Raw genomic sequence first — 14,858 nt, 5'->3', positions numbered from 1 at the left:
TGATAATAATAACAATGATAGTCGTGATGATTAAGCATTTACTGTGTAGCAAGCAATGGGCTAACACTGGAGTTGATACAGAGTAATCTGATCAGCCAGTCTCATTCCCACATGGTTAAATGAAGAGGTATGGCTTAGTGGAAAGAGCATGGATATGGGAGTCAGAAGTTGTGGATTCTAATCCCAGCTCTGCCAGTTATCAGCTGGGTGACTTTGGGCATTAACTTCTCTGTGCCTCAGTTACCTCATCTGTAAAATGGGAATTAAGACTGTGAGCCGCAAGGGGGGACAACCTGATTACCTCATATCTACCCCAGTGCGTAGAACAGTGCTTGGCACATAGTAAGCACTTAACAAATACTATCATTATTATTATTATTGTTATTGTTCTCATCTGCCATAACCTCCTATCTGTCTGGGAAAATGAGATTAAGTCTGGCCTTTACCAATCTACTCAGGTAAGAAGGTATTTCTAATCTCCCAGTTTTTTTTTTGTATCTCTTCTTCTCAATCAATCGAAGGTATATCTCGAGGACTTACTAAGGGCAGAGCACTTGTACTTAACACTTGGGGTAGTAAAATAGAGTTAGTAGACACAATCCCTTCCCTCATAGAATTAACAATCTAGCACAGGAGCAGCTAAAGGAGTCCCAGATTAGAACATGAGGAGCGGGGCCTGGGAGTCAGAAGGACCAGGGTTCTAATTCTGGCTTCTTCACTTGTCTGCTTTTTGACCTTGGACAAGTCACTACACTTCTCTGTGTCTCATTTACCTCATCTGTAAAATGAGGATTAAGGCTGTGAGCCCCATGTGGGACATAGATTGTGTCCAACCCGATCAGCTAGTCTCTACCCCAGTTCTTAGCAAACAGTAAATGCTTAACAAATATCATTAAAAAAAAATTGCCTGCCAGACAAGAATCAGAAGTTCCCTTGTCCAACACTGGAATAATTCAAATGAAGCAAAGACAAATGAATCTATTTCTTACAGAACCTAGAACAAACGCTGTGTGCTGGTGACACTTTGAGAAATGGTTCCACCAATGTTCTTCAGTGTCCTTGGTGGGATTTGAGCTCGTGTACTGCGGCCATGTCTGTTCAAGGAAAAACCTTATGCAAGCTTGAAAAACTTTTAGCCAATCCACATTTCTTAACTGTCTTAGTGATCTCACAACCTAATCAGTTTATGTTCTGTTATGTATCAGGGATGGGTGTGCGTGTGCCTTGGACTCTGAGCCATAAAGAGCTGGAAATTCTGCTCCTCTAGTCCAGAGTCCTACTGACTTTTGTTTTCATTAGGCGTATTTGTCGTCTTTTATGTTGCTATAATGTTTTATCGTTTTGTTGCTTCCTATCCCCTTCCTTATATTCTTCCACTGAGAGCTTCTTGAAAGTCAGGGACCGTGTCTACTTTCCACCTGTGTATTCTTTCCCAACACTTACTTCAGTGCTCCACACCCAGTAAGTGCTTAATAAAGTCTATTAACCATAGCACTGGGAGATTTGGTTTTAGCCCTTCTTGTTGGAATTCAACACGGTGGAACTAAAAAGCATTGGCTGGATAAACCAGGGTGTATTTTTGAAGTGTACATGTCCTTGGGGAGGTTGGTGATTGGTTCGTGAGCGTGGCTGATTGATTGACTGCAGATATTTGGGGATTCTAGAGCTTCTGCATCAGGTCCTTCTACTGCTTGCCTGCCTGGACACCTGAACTTTATTCCTGGCAATCAATCAATCAGTCACATTTATTGAGCTCTTACTGTGTGAAGAGGACTGTACTAAATGCTTGGGAGAATACAACAGAGTTGATAGACACATTCCCTGCCTACAGCAGCGTGGCTCAGTGGAAAGAGCCTGGGCTTTGGAATCAGAGGTCATGAGTTTGAATCCCAGCTCTGCCACTTGTCAGCTGTGTGACTGTGGGCAAGTCACTTAACTTCTCTGTGCCTCAGTTCCCTCATCTGGAAAATGGGGATGAAAACTGTGAGCCCCACGTGGGACAACCTGATTCCCCTGTGTCTATTCCAGCGCTTAGAACAGTGCTCTGCACATAGTAAGCGCTTAACAAATACCAATATTATTATTATTATTATTACAGTAAGCTTACAGTCTAGAGGGGGAGTTGGATAATAATATAGAGAAGCAGCATGGTGTAGTGGATAGGGCATGGGCCTGGGATTCAGAAGGTCATGGGTTCTAGTCCTGGCTCCACCACTTGTCACTTCACTTCTCTATGCCTCAGTTGCCTCATCTGTAAAATGGGGAATTGAGACTGTGAGCCCTATGTAGGACAGGGACTGTGTCCAACCCGATTTACTTGTATCCACCCCAGAATTTAGTACATTCCTGGGCACATAGTAAGTCCTTAGTTAATGCTATAACTGTTATCATTATTATTATAAGTAAATAAATTATGAATATGTACATAAGTTCTGTGGGTTAAGGGGGAGGTGAATAAAGGGTTCAAAACCAAGTGCAAGGGAGAAGCAGAAGGAAGTGGGGGAAGAGAAAGGAGGGCTTAGTCGGGGAAGGTTTCTTGGAGGAAATATGCTTTAAATAAGGCTTTGAAGGTAGGGAGAGTGATCGTCTATTGGATATGAAGAGGGAGGGCATTCCAGGTTAGAGGGCAATGGAAGGGTTGTGAGGGACAGAACTGGGGAGTGGGAAAGCCAGAAAAACTGTCTGCCATCAGGCAGATGTGTAGATGGCAGGGTCCCTGGTGATGAACATTAGGTTTGCCAAAATAAATTCAGGCAAATTCTAGAGGAAATCAACTTGAAAAAAAATGGCAGGCCCCATGCAGACATGGCCAGTGGCTGGGTTTGCCCTACCAGATTAATTAGACCAGTTTTAAAAATGACTCTCAACTATCTGGATTTTTCAATCCACTAACACTCTTACATAGAATAGTCAGATAATTGAAGCCAAGGAGTATTTCAGGAACATTTGGTATCTGGCTTGTTGGGATTTTGAACAAGAGAAAAAGAAGGGTTTGTCTTTGGCATTTCTAATGCTTCTATTTGGAGAGTTTCCTCTGATTTAGGCCTATTGCTCAAAACTTCCCCCTCCTCAAGAGGGGGATGGGAAATGGGGGAGCATGGTGTGTTGGGGTGGGAAGCGAGGCAGGAAGAGACAATTTGTGCTTCTTCCTAACGTGCAGCCAGGCATGGCCAAGGCTGTGGAGTAGACTGGGCTCCTAAAAACAGCAGCCCTCTAAGGTGACCCCCAGAGGCCCAAACCAGTGGATCAGCCAAAGCAATGCAACAACAGGGGGAGAAAATTCCTGACAGAGAGGGGCAGATGAAGATGTGTGTGGCACTGGCTTTCCCAGAGCTCACTGTGGGCAGGGAATGTGTCTGTTTATTGTAATAGTGTACTCTCCCAAGTGCTTAGTATAGTGCTCTGTATACAATAAGCGCTCAATAAATACAACTGAATGAATGAATGAAAGAATGAAAGATGACATGCTGAGAGGGCATGCCTCTGGTGATTTGTGTCTGTGTCTGTGTGTCTGTGTGTCTGTGTGTCTGTGTGTGAGTGCATCCCAATCCCAAGAGTTTCCAGCAGATGGCTTGGGACAGAAAGTATAGAGCAGAGGTTCTTTAGAAGGCACATTCAATAACCAGGCAAGGTAGGTGAGTTTTATTATAGAAATCAGGTAGGGGAAAAATTGAACTTTAAGCAACAACTAATGTGAGCAGGACAGACCGGATGCCATCCCCTTAAACCCCAGCTCTCCATGCTTCTATAGCTGGGGGTGCTCAGGACCATCTCCAGGTAGAGAAAGGCTAGCAGAGGGGTGCAGCCAACAGTCCAGAGCTGCCGGTACCCTCAGGCAGCAGCTGTCAATCGAGAAAACTCTCAGGCCAAACAGAGGGCCTGCTGGAGGAACTGCTTTTTCAGGAAAAATGCCCTGCCTGCAGAACCTCAGAACCATTCTTTTCAGTCCTTCCATGTTATGTTGCAATAAAAAAGTCTTAGTAACATTGACCCTATCTTTACCTGGTAGCTAAGCACCATTAAGAATCAACTGGCATCTATAAATGTTTTCAGCCCAATGTTAAATATGCTTGGTGTAAGTTCAGCCATGGAGAAAGTCGGGATAATCAGAATAGGATCAAACCAGGAGATTGGGAGCAGGTTTCCAGAGAGAAAGGGAGAGTAGCTTGGGAAAGTTTAAGTGGTGGTACTAAGTCAGTTGTTAAAGATAGACCATCATGGTGCACTGTTATCAAGACAGGAGTGGATTGTGGGTTTGTTTTTTTTTGTTTGATCAAAAACTTCATGAGGAACAAAAGACAAGGAGGAAGAAGAGGAATCAATCCCAGGTGCTACAAACATCAAGAAGCATGACAATAGAACAAGGGAAAGCCTTTTTATTTCCACAGTGCAGCCAGGATTGAGGGTTGTGTACTGTCCTTCCCAGCCACACGTGGATCCAGAGGTGAATTTCACTGTCAGTGGTGTCTTTTTCAAAAACAAAGAATAACTCTACATACCAGGGGTATTGGGTGATCCAGAAAGGATGGGTACCCTGGATAAAGGTAGTGGAAAAAAAGGAGCAGAGGAGGGCGTAACCATAGCCGATGAGTTCCTGGAAGCAACTGGGGCCAGAAGAAGTTAGAACTTCAGAAAAACAAGGTGAGGCAGAGAGATGGGATGAAGTTGTGAAAAGGAGGCTGAGGAATAAAGCGGTAGTCTGGCCAGATGAGAGGCGGAGAGTGGACCAGCTGCCACCAATTCAGTTCCTTGTGGGCAGGGAATGTGTCTACCAACTCCGTTATGTTGTCATAACACACTAAGCTCTCAACAAATATGATTGCTTGATTGATTCAGTTTGGGATGAATGCAAGGAGGGAACCCAGAGAGAGGCTGGTTTGTGAGGTTTGACCAAGGGGGAGAGGTCAAGAAAGGGCAGAGTTGAGAGCTCTGTGAGTTTTCAAAGTGATCGTTGGAGCAATAGGATCTTGTGAACTCACCCAGGAGGGAAAAATCTGCCTCTTCTCATAGGAAGTGGAGAGCTAATCTCCTCTCAGTAAGCCAGTTTAGCGGCTTAAGCCCCAGGGGCTGATTGCCAAGGCTGACCTCCTTTTAGGAAGTAAAAGTTAGCCGGGGGAGCTGAAAACTAGAAGGGGACCAGAGAGATAGTTAGCAAGAGCAGTGGCGGGGACAGAGCCCTCTCGTACAGGCCCGACAAGCGGAGGGTCGACTGGGTTACCCAGAGGGAGAGCAGCGGCAGCCGATGAAGATGCTGCAATGTGAGGAGGCAGTGTGGTCTAATGGAAAGAGCTCAGAACTGGGAGTCAGGAGAACCAGCATAGGTCTGGCTCTGTCACTTGCCTGCTATGTGATACTGGGCAAGTAATTTAACCCTTCTGCACCACAGTTTCCTCATCTGTAAAAAGGGGATAAAACAATCAATCAATCATTCAATAGTATGTATTGAGAGTTTATTATATGCAGAGCACTTTACTAAGCATTTGGGAGAGTATAATGTAACAGAGCTGGTAGACATTTTCCCTGCCTACAATGAGCTTACAGTCTAAAGGGGGAAAAAGATATTAAAATAAATAAATAATTTATAGATACATACATAAGTGTTGCGGGACTGAGGGTGGGGTAAATACCTAAATCAAAAACCCACTCTTCCCTGCCTTTAGACTTTAAGCCCCATATGGGGCAGTGACTGGGACTGATCTAATTGCATTGTATTTACAGTGTAGCACAGTGTTGACACATAAGTCCTTATTGATAATAACAATAATAGTGCTATTTGTTAAGCATTTACTATGCACCAAGCACTGGGAAACAGTATAATAAGATCAGTTCATGAGCCCTCTTTCAGACAACTTCAGCTTTGTTCTGAAAGCTGCCCACAGTGGAAATGTGTCCAGATGGAATCTAGGCTCTAAACCTTCCTTCTGAACCCTGTCTCTTTTTGTCTCACACCTCTTTTTTCCCTACCTCTCCTTCCTTTTCTCTTTTGTTTCACCTCGATTGTGTGAGTGTGTGTCTCTTTCTCCTTCCATCTCCTTTCCCCCTGGGAAAGTATCTTTGAAATCCCTCACTTCTTCCCTCTCTATTAGCATTCTTCACTCTGCCTTCACTCTGTTCCAGCTCAGGGAAACCATGCTCTGTCTAGCTGCTCCATTCCTGGGAAGCACAATGTCATCTATTTCACCGTGCCAACCACTTGCCCATATCCTCCATCAGCCCTGGAACTACCTGCTGCTTCATATCTAACAGTCCCCCATGAAAATCCTTCAAAATCCTCCTAAAATCATATCTCCTCCAGGAGACCTTTACTGATTAAACCCTCATTTCCTCTATCTGCCCTTCCCTCAGCGTCAACTATGCGTTTTATGTACACATCTTTCCTTACTACTTTACTCTTTTCCCTATTGGTAATTTATTTTAATGTCTGTCTCCCCCTGTAGACTCTAGGATCCTTGTGGGCAGGGATTTTGCCTACCAACTTTGTCATATTGTACTTTCTCAAGCTCTTAGTGTAGTGCTCTGCACCCAGTTAGTGTTCAATAAAAACCTTTGATCGAATGACTGATTGGTTTGTTCCAGGGACCAGTATCTTGGAGACAGAGAGAGAAAGAGAAATAGAGAGAAAGATAGAGAAGGGAGGGAGAGAGGGAGAGAAACCAAATGGAAGGCCTGTTTTGATCTAAGGAGAAGGACAGCAGAACAGACAGGTAGCAAAAGGGAACAAAGCCAGGAGCCTCACCTGCCTTCATTAAGACTTCTACCTCTTCTCCATCCTCAGAGCCGCAGCCTGTGGTTGCCATGGCAACAAGGTGCGGACCAAACCATCGATTCCTTCAGTGAAATTTGCTTCCTCTAGTGTTACGGCAGACATCTGCGTAATGTGAAGGAGATGGAGAAGATGAAGAAATGGAGATTTCTCCACTACGCTGGAGGCTATCTATGCTATTCATTTTCATCCTATATGGAGCTCTTCACAGACCTCACCCCTGACCAAAATCTCCCTGTCACCAGCAAATAGTAGATTACCCAGGGACTCCATGTAACCTTCAGAGTACAGCTTCTCCACAGTGCTGCTGTCACTGACATACTTCCTGTACAGCTCAGCTCCTGCTATGCTCTGTGCAAGGTTTTGTGGTTGTCTCAGCAAGAAGCATCCGGGTACCAATCTCTCTGTCCAAATCACTTCTGTTGTGGAGGGCAGAGTTATCTGCTCAACAAGCAGACACTGAATTATGCTTACGGTTTGTATGACACTAGAATGGAAGGATCAAAAGCGGTGTTCTACTGGGCCGAGGAATTTCATCTGGAGTTCTGTCTCCGACGGTGGCTGCCATCTCGTGTTTGGAGGAACTAGGGAATGGCTGCTCTCCTTGAACTGCATTTTAAAGATGGCAGCTGAAACAACTCAGATCTCCAGTTTTTCCCTCTGCATCCCGATTTTCCCCTCTAATAAATGATTTACGGGTCTTTCATGTGATAATTTATCCAATCTCTTCTTGAGCCTCCTCGGTTTCCTATGGTAACAAATCTCATAATTGTACCTAATGTGGAAAATTTTTTCCTGTTTGTTGCTTTTATATCCATCACCTTCAAGCATCTGTGGATGTGCCCCGGTCCTGGTATTGTGGGTGGGTGAGGGCAGGAGATGCATCTTCTTAATCTGTTGTCCTCTCCCAATTGCTTAGTACAGTGCTAAATATATATTATTGATTGATTTGGTGACAAGCTATTTGCACAACAGTGCTCTGCATACAGTAAGCACTCAATAAATACCACTGATTAAATGACTGATTAAGGGGGGGGGGGGATGTGTCTGCTTATTGTTATATTGTACTCTCACTTAGTACAGTGCACACAGTAAGCACTCAATAAATGTAATTGAATGAATGATGAATGAATGAATGAATGAATGTACAGGGGCAAAAATCTTGCCCCTTGGTTTTCTATACAGTATTGTGGATGCTTGATAACAACATCAGAAATGCCTTCTTCTCTTACCCTCACCAATACTACCTCAGGATCTCCAGTGTCCTGGAGGTTTCTGAGGCCATAAAAATGTCATTTTGGTCCTTTAAATTCCCCTCTTCCTGTTCCCAGTGCAGGGTAACACAACTGGGGTGTGAACTGCTAACAGCCTACTCCCCAAAGAGACTTCCAAAATTAAGACTTAGACTTGCTGCTGCCTGTTGAACCCACCCGCCGTGATCTCACTGTGGGGAAATGATTAACCTCAGCTCCCCTGGATCTTCCCCCAGGCTCCAGCTGCCCACAGGCCCCTGCAGCTTCAGGTTTCCTCCCTCTGCTTAGGCGCCCGGCTTTGGATCTCCACCTCACAGCTGAACCCACGGGACAAAGCCAAAAACAGAGTCAGGAAGAGGTTGGAGGCATTGAGGAAGTGGCCCTCGATTCCAAGCTCCTTCCAACCGGAAGCTCCAGGATTCCCCCCAAAAGGGTCTTTGGTGGGGGTGGGAGGGGGGAATGAAATGGAAAGAAGCTTCTGTTTTTCAGGCAGCAGAATTGGTTGAAGCCATGCTCCGAGCCTGAGACGAGGAAACTGGCCAGATGAGTCCTAATAGCAAGACCTGTCTGTCCGGTTCCTTGTTGAAACTTGCCGTTTATTTGGAGCAGTCCCTGGGCCTAGACTTTCTGCTCCCTTTCCTCCTTGCAGATGACTAACTAGTTGGTGTTTTCCTTCTCCCAGTAGAACAGATGGAAACGATCCATGAGATCACCTGTTCCAATCCCTGAGGGCCAAAACTGAAGTGAGGATTCAATCCTCCCTCTTATGTAGACAGCGAGTCCCTTGAGGGACAGGGACTGTGTCCATCCTGATAACCTTGTATGTACTCCAGTGCATACAACAGTGCTTGGCACGTGATAAACACTTGACAAATTATTGTTATTGTTATTATTATTACTGGGCCTGTGTTTTGCGTGATATAATTTCCAGCCTGCCTCTGGCATTCACACTTCCACTTTCATCTTCCTCTGCTTGGATTTCCCCCCCCAGAGAATTCAGTACTCAGTGGTAAGGTAACAGTCTGTAAAGATGGTTGAGGGCAGGAATCATGTCTACCAACTACATTATATTGTACTTTCCTAGCACTTACTACAGTGCCTTGCACACAGAAAACACTAGATAAGTATCAACGATCGATTGATTGACCGACCGGCCCCACTGATGACAGGAGTCATGACGGGACGATATTTGTTAAGCACTACGTGTCAGGCACTGTACTAAGTGCTCAGGTAGATACAAGAAAATCAAGCCCCACATGAGGCTCACATCCCTGATCTGACCTAGTGGAGAGAGCACAGGCCTGGAAGTCAGAAGGATCTGGGTTCCAATCCCGGCTCTGCCATTTGTCTGCAATGTAACTTCGGGCAAGTTACTTCACTTTTCTATGCCTTAGTTACCTCATCTGTAAAATGGAGACTAAGACTGAGAGCCCTGTGTGGGACAGGAACTGTATTCAACCTGACTAGATTGTATCTACCCCAGCGCTTAGAACTGTGCCTGGTACATAGTAAGCATTTAACAAATACCATTATTATTATTAACCTAAGTAGGATGGAGAACGTGTATTGAGCCCCCATTTTGGAGATGAAGGAATCGAGGCACAGAGAAGTTAAATGACTTGGCCAAGGTCACACAGCAGGTGCATGGCAGCATCAGGATTAGACCCCAGGTCCTCTGACCACCCCCCCCAGCCCTATCCTCTTTCAACTAGGCTAGGCTGCTTCGGTATATAAAGCACTTCTCTCCTGTCTGACCTCTGCTCTGTGTTTCTCTCTTTATCTGGCCCAGAGCTCCTCCTTCATGTCCTGAAGGTTACCAGGAAAATGAGGAGGAAATGAACCATGACACCTTCCCTGCTGTCCTCTGTGCTCCTGGCTTTGGACAGTAGATCCCAGACTCCAGATGTAAGCTCACTGTGGGCCGGGAACGTATCTACCACCTCTCTTGTGTCGTACTCTCCCAAGCTCTCAGTACACAGTGAGTACTCAATAAATACGATTGAGGAGTAGAAGCAGCTTGACTCAGTGGAAAGAGCACAGGCTTGGGAGACAGAGGTTGTGGGTTCTAATCCCAGATCCATCATTTGTCAGCAGTGTGACTTTGGGAAAGTAACTTCACTTCTCTGTGCCTCGGTTACCCCATCTGTAAAATGGGGATAAAGACTGTGTACCCCACGTGGGACAACCTGATTAGCTTGTCTCTACCCCAGTACTTAGAACAGTGCTTGGCACATAGGAAGCACTTAACAAGTGCCATTTTTTTTCCGTGGCTCAGTGGAAAGAACCCGGACTTGGGAGTCAGAGGTCGTGGGTTCTAATCCCGGCTCCACCGCTTGTCAGCTGTGTGACTTTGGGCAAGTCACTTAACTTCTCTGGGCCTCAGTTACCTCATCTGTAAAATGGGGATTAAGACTGTGAGCCCCACGTGGGACGACTTGATCACCTTGTATCCCCCCAGCACTTAGAACAGTACTTGGCACATAGTAAGCGCTTAACAAATACCATCATTATTACTGATTTCATGGCACCTCTCAAGAGTTTTGGAGGGGGGAAGAAGAGCCCAGCTCCTCCGAAAGCTTGCAGAAGCCTCCCAGCTAACCCCTTCGGGGACACTTCCTACTTCCTACTTCTGCCCTTCCTACCCTCCTCCAAATGGAATCTAAGTTTTATAAATGTGATCGGGGTGCCACGGCTGCCTGTTATAAGGTGTCTAAATGTCAGAATCTTGAGGGAACCCTGGTCTTCTTCCATCTACCTCCCCTCTGCTCTTGGAGGCTGCCTCGTTCTCATCGGTTGCATTCTGCAGGGGAGCTGCCTGCCTCCCGGCTCCTGGATTTGCAGAGACAAGGAATACCAAAAGGGGAAGCCGCCACCCATCTCCCATCTCCCATCATCTCTCCATCATCTCTCCATCATTTCACCTTGGAAACCAGGGTGGCCGAGGCGGCCGGAGACCAGATGCCTCAGCACAGTGCTGCCACCAGCTGGCCTGGCCTTTCCACCGAGCGAGGCCCAAAGCTCCAACAACTCTCATCCAGTCATTCAATCCTATTTATTGGGCCCTTACTTTGTGCAAAGCACTGTCTCGACACCTTAATGATGGACGGAGCCAGGCAGTTCCAATAGTGAGGCACACGTCGTTCGCATGATAGTCTGATAGGGAAAGGTTAAAGGAAGCCAAAATGTCACCGTCTTGCCGAAAGGTGGCAAGGATAGAGTACAGGACTATAATCATCGGGCTTTGGAACAAGGAGTTGTTTTAAGAAGGGCGTGTTATCTTTCTGAAATGTCACATTGGGAAGGTTTCCAGAATAATCAAGGACCGTTGGCCTGCGTCAGCGGGCGATCAGAAGCCCTCCTCCTCCAAATCCTGTTAAGCCCATCGATCTGACTTGTAAAATGTATTTTTCATTGCAGTAACTCAGCTTGTTTTATCGTGGTTTTCATCCTATTCTCATTTTCTATGAGTCAGATTGTGAGCCCCAAAGAGGGTGAGGTGGACTGGTTTCCTTGTAACTCCAGGGGATGGCACAGTGCTGTGCTCGTGATAAATGCTAGAAATAATAAAACACCCCGGGTTCTCTTAGAATGGAGGTGTTGCATTCTTGCAGGACTCTGGAGGAAAGCAGGAGTGGCAGTTCTCATCCCGTGTTCGAGGCCACGCGTGTCTGCCAACGTGCTTCTTCTGACACTGAGTTGTGCCGGATCTAGACGGGCTCAGGTGGTTGAAAGAATTTTTTTCCTCTTCGTGCCGTTCTGCTCCAGCCAAACGCACATTCTGGCAGAACAGAATGTACCGATGAAGAAAGGTGGCTTTTATTTATGGAGAGCCCCGGGTAATTTGCCCATGAGCCACCTTTGGAGATCTTGCCAGTCAGGGGAAGTTATCACCTAAGATACTGAGTCTGAAGACCAGTGTCCAACCCCGGATGGCGACACCATTTCAAGGTGGACATGAATGACCTCCTAGCTGGTTTGTGGAGGTTGCCCAAATGGCTGGTTAGGACTGCTCTGTCTAAAACACCCTTGAATAATAACGATAATAATGTTGGTATTTGTTAAGTGCTTACTATATGCCTAGCAATGTTCTAAGACCTGGGGTAGATACAAGGTAATCAGGGTTGCCCTGCATGGGACTCACAGTCTTCAACCCCATTTTACAGATGAGATAACTGAGGCACAGAGAAGTGAAGTGACTGGCCCAAGGTCACATAGCTGACAAGTGGCAGTCAGGATTAGAACCCATGACTTCTGACTCCCAAGCCTGTGCTCTTTCCACTAAGCCACGCTTTCCACCACCACCACCACTCTTCCAATTCACCGAGCGCCCCTTCCTTATCATACACGCGTGCCCCATCTCAGGCCCCTCCCTAGAGGCTGCCCTGTCAAGAGGGAGGGAGAATGCTTGCAAGGTGAGACAGTGGGGGACAGAGATCATTCGTTCGCTCATTCATTCAATCAATCGTATTTATTGAGCTCTTTCTGTGTGCAGAGCACTGTACCAAGTGCTTGGAAGAGTACACCATAACAATAAACAGACACATTCCCTGCCCACAACAAACTTACGGTCCAGAGGCCCATCACTCCTTAATCAATCAATCGTATTTATTGAGTGCTTACTCCCATGAGCACTTGTTCTTGGTGCTTCAGCTTCTGCCACCCATTAAGGAAGCAGCAGGAGGAGACAAAAGGATGGAGGAGAGGGCAGTCACAGGGGATCTTGCCCTAGTCCTACCTTGTCCTAAGGTGTATGACACCCACTTCCTTCTGTGCAGCCTCCACATAAGGGGAGGGGGCTGACAGCTTCCGAGATCACTTGAAAACCATTCATTTGGACAAGATGGCTGCCCCAGGTTGGCTTCGTTCTCTTCCAGCAGATGGCTGGGGCCTAGTGGTTGGATGACCTGAAGGACAGATAAGGTTTTATTTTCAGTCATTCCATCTTTTGAATAATTAGATTCTGCCATATCTAATTTCAATTAGTCCTGTCTTTCTTTCTCCTAACCCATCCACCCTGATTTATTGGGCCCCTCCATCAGTTGGGGTCTGTGGGCACCGGAAGGCATCTGACTCACGCTGCTTCTGATACCGAGCCCCCCACTTCTAGGGCACAGGAGGAGGGACGGATTCGAAAGGTTAGTGAGTGAGTGGCTGAGAGACAACTATAATTTAGGACAATTAAGGGATTCACAGCTCTTTGTCCAGTTCCACTGTAACTATGGTACTTGTTAAGCGTTTACTATCTGCCAAGCACTGGAATAATAAAAATTAATAATTGTGACATTTGTTGCCACTGTACTAAACACTGGTGCAGAAAAAGATAATGAGGTTGAGCACAAACCCTGCCCGACATGGGGCTCGCACTCTAAGTAGAAGGGAGTGAAATTTAATCCCCATTTTACAGATTAGGAAACTGAGGCACAGAGAAGTAAAGTGACTTGTTCAAGGTCACACAGAAGGCAAAAGGCAGAACTGACATTAGAACCCAGGCCTGTGCTCTTTCCGCTGGGCCATGCTGCTTCTTAATTCTACAAATGGCTAAGCTAAGTGCCGACTCGGGGCTTCATCTGGCTAATAGGTTTAGAAAGATTCAGAATCATAACCTGAGGGGCTAGAAATAGGTAAAAGCCACCCTCTGAACTGTTAGCTTCTTGTGGGCAGGGAATGTGCTCCCATCTTCTTGTCTCTCCCTGGTTCATCTATACTTCACTCTGCTGCCCAGATTATCTTTCTGCAGAAACGCTCTGGGCATGTCACTCCCCTCTTCAAAAATCTCCAGTGGTTGCCTATCAACCTTCACAAGAAGCTAAAACTACTCACTCTTGGCTTCAAAGTTCTCCATCACCTTGCTCCCTCCTACCTCACCTCTCTTCTTTCCTTCTACAGCCCAGCCCGCACACTCCACTCCTCTGCCGCTAACCTCCTCACTGTGCCTCTTTCCCGCCTATCCCACCGTTGACCCCGTCCCACGTCCTACCTCTGGCCCGGAATGCCCTCCCTCCTCACATCTGCCAAACTAACTCTCTTCCCCTCTTCAAAACCCTACTGAGTGCTCACCTCCTCCAGGAGGCCTTACCAGATTGAGCCCTCCCTCTCCCTCTGTTCCTCCTCCCCTCCCCATCGCCCCTACTCTCTCCCTCTGCTCTACCCCTTTCCTCTCCCCACAGCACATGTATATATTTGTACCTATTTATTGCTGTATTTATTTTATTAATGATGTGCATGGTTCTATTTATCTATTTTGATGGTAGTGATACCTGTCTACTTGTTTTGTTTAGTTGTCTGTCTCCCCCTTCTAGACTGTGAGGCCATTGTTGGGTAGGGATTATCTCTATCTGTTGTCGAATTGTACTTTCCAAGCGCTTAGTACTGTGTTCTGCACACAGTAAGTGCTCAATAAATATGATTGAATGAATGAATGAACTATTAGGAAGCAGCATGGCCTAGTGGATAGAGTATGGGTCTGGGAGTCAGAAGAACCTGGGTTCTAATGCATCTCCACCACTTGTCTGCTGTGTGACCTTGGGCAAATCATTTAGCTTTTTTGTGCCTCAGCTCAACTGTAAAATGGGGGTTAAGATTGTGAGCCCCATGTGGGACATGGACTATGTCTAACCTGATTAGCTTGTATCTACCCCAGTGCCTGGCACATAATAAATGCTTAACAAATACCATTTAAAGAAACAAAACAAAACCAAAAAAACCTGTAGGATAGTGCTCTCCCAAGCTCGTAGGGCAGTGGCTACACATAGTAAGCACTCAGTAAATAACACTGATTGATTGATTAATCCACAAATTTCAAGCTACCATCTGCCCCTCTGGGAGCACCCAGTGCCCACTTC

The sequence above is a fragment of the Ornithorhynchus anatinus genome, chromosome 6, assembly GCF_004115215.2.
Source record: "Ornithorhynchus anatinus isolate Pmale09 chromosome 6, mOrnAna1.pri.v4, whole genome shotgun sequence".
Taxonomy (NCBI): Eukaryota; Metazoa; Chordata; class Mammalia; order Monotremata; family Ornithorhynchidae; genus Ornithorhynchus; species Ornithorhynchus anatinus.
The sequence above is the reverse complement of the archived record's forward strand: the minus strand, read 5'-3'. Positions refer to the sequence as shown.